This window comes from Rhodamnia argentea, chromosome 10 (assembly GCF_020921035.1).
Source record: "Rhodamnia argentea isolate NSW1041297 chromosome 10, ASM2092103v1, whole genome shotgun sequence".
NCBI classification, from domain to species: Eukaryota; Viridiplantae; Streptophyta; class Magnoliopsida; order Myrtales; family Myrtaceae; genus Rhodamnia; species Rhodamnia argentea.
In genome coordinates, this window is record NC_063159.1 from 5553232 (window position 1) to 5555696 (window position 2465).

Consider the following 2465-nt stretch of genomic DNA (forward strand, 5'->3'; position numbering starts at 1 on the left):
GGAATATATTTATAACCTAAAACCCTAAACAGGATCCATGCGTATATTGAAATCAATAGGTGTTCAAAGCGTACTTTTTGCGGATCGAAGATAAATTAACAATCGGTTGTGTCTGGATTAGCGCCCCAATTATTGCGCTTCTACCGATATCCATAGACACGAACCGAAGTCTCCAACGATCCAAGTGCTAGCTTACGGATCTTGGAGCTCATCTTCCTTGATTGCCTTTGATCTTTGAGACTCTCTCAAAGATCTAAGAACAAAGAACGATTCTCTATATTTCCTTTCTTTTTCTCCTTTGGAATAAGACTCTTTTATTCTCATAGGCGTCTCTAGGGTTTTCCCCTGTCTATATATATAGCCTCAATATTTATGTGTAACAAAAAAAGTGGGAATGGGAGATTCGAGCCAACCAAACCGCATATCTCCAATTGTGCGTTCAATCGTTATCTCATAACATGCATGATCGCATAGATATTTAGAATAGGAGAATAAATTAAAATCTACTTCTTAAGTAGATCAAGACGCAGAAAAAATATAAACTCGGTTCGCTATTGTGTGCGACCCCGTAGGTTCACTAAACATTAGCAGTGTGCTCAAAATCCTTTTTGGCCCATAAGTCATAAGCGGTCTCTAGCAACACATTATGACTATCTAAGTATAGTGAAGGTCGTTTTTCGACACAACCTAATCCATAACTAATGTTAGAGTATCAACCTTGATTAATTCATAGGGCGGATCGCTAACAGGCCGTACCTAAAAGTTTAGAAAAGTAATTGAGTGAGACTATGCTCGGTAAGTAAAGTCACTAGTTCTAGGGTAAGAAAACAATTCGATGTCTAACTAGGTATAACTTCCCATAGAGTGAAGCTAATGGCAGATCAATAGCAAATGCGGTAATTATTACGTACTACATGAGTATAACTATATCTAGTTTAGAGCATGGAAACATATAAACATGAGCAAGCACATATATTTCTTTATAGTATCATCATAGTCCCGGCATCAGCCGATTCCTCTTGCATCAGCCGGTTCCTCTAGCATCAACCAAGCATCGTACTCTGCGGAATCCCGAAACTTCCGACTAGGGATCCTATTGGCTTGACCAAGGCATCGCCCACTACCGGCGGCATCCCGAAACTCTCCCGGGAGGTATGGCTTTAGCGTGGGGGCATTTCGCAACTAAGACGGGGCATCTCGCCACCTCGAGTGATGAAGGATCTTATCTTTTATTAATGTCCACATGTTCATGATGCTCACATACAATTGGTGTATTATCTTGAGCTTTAATGATCAAGCAAACATCAAGATACATAATGTAGAGAGATAAATAAATACTTAACTTAGTCCGTAGTTAAATCAAGACAGGACAAGGTCCTATGTGTGGATCTTCCTATGTCATGCACTTAAACCTTGAATAAACTTTGCTACATTATCCTCTATAAGCATAACCGAGTCCGAGCTCTAAACCAATCGCCTTACCCTAAAGCTAGGGACTTCACTTACCGTGCAAGATGAGGTCGAACCAACCTCGGGCGTGGGCGGCAGTGGTGAAAAGTCAAGAGTGAGAGAGCGAGAGATGGAGTACATGAGAGTGAGATAGGGGGAGAAAGAGAGACATAGAGACCGAGAAAGGGAGAGAGACATGTGTGGGAGCCAAAACTCTGGAAGAGAAAGTCTTCTTATGGGTCTTTGAGCAATAATTGCCTCTCATTATGACAAGCTAGGTGGTCCACTAAAAATCGTTAGATGTTGGTCTATATTCAAGAAATGGCAACCTAGGTTACTAGTTCTTATAATTATTTCTAAATACTTAGGTGAATATCTCACCATATGGCTTCTACATTAATTAAGCTAGGATAGCATCATGATGGGCCCTAGATTTTCTTAGATATCTTAGACGCAAGTGGTCCAATAAGAAGAGTTCATTTGTCAATTCATTATAAATTCTGTCTTATATACATAAAAACTAGTCTTAGGTGGCTTGATAAGAATAGATTACTTGGATAATCATAATGACCCTAAGATTCTATCATAATGCACCTAATTATAGAGATACTTGTGGACCAACAAAACTTGGTCATTTAACTTCTTTGTCTCATGCTTGCCTAAGCGATAATCTTACAAAGAGAGATATTGGAATATCCTATATTCGGAGGTCAAAATGGGTAGTCGTTGTTTCGCCGTCTTTCCGGTGAAGTCATTGGCGTGGCCGTCGGCGTCGCTATTCGATACCACCGTCGACCGCTAGCGTGGCCATCGGCATTGTCATGCTGGCCAGCATGATTGCCGGTGTAGTCGAGACTTCCGGCGTCGTCGGTCATCGGGTCCTTTCTCATGTTATTTACCTATCTTTGATCTATGCCCAATCAATTCTCAAGTCAAATCCTCGACCTATCCAGCCTTCCGTTCTTAATACAAAAGCTCTCTAGTTTGGTTACGAAGAGTAAATTCTAGGGTGCCAC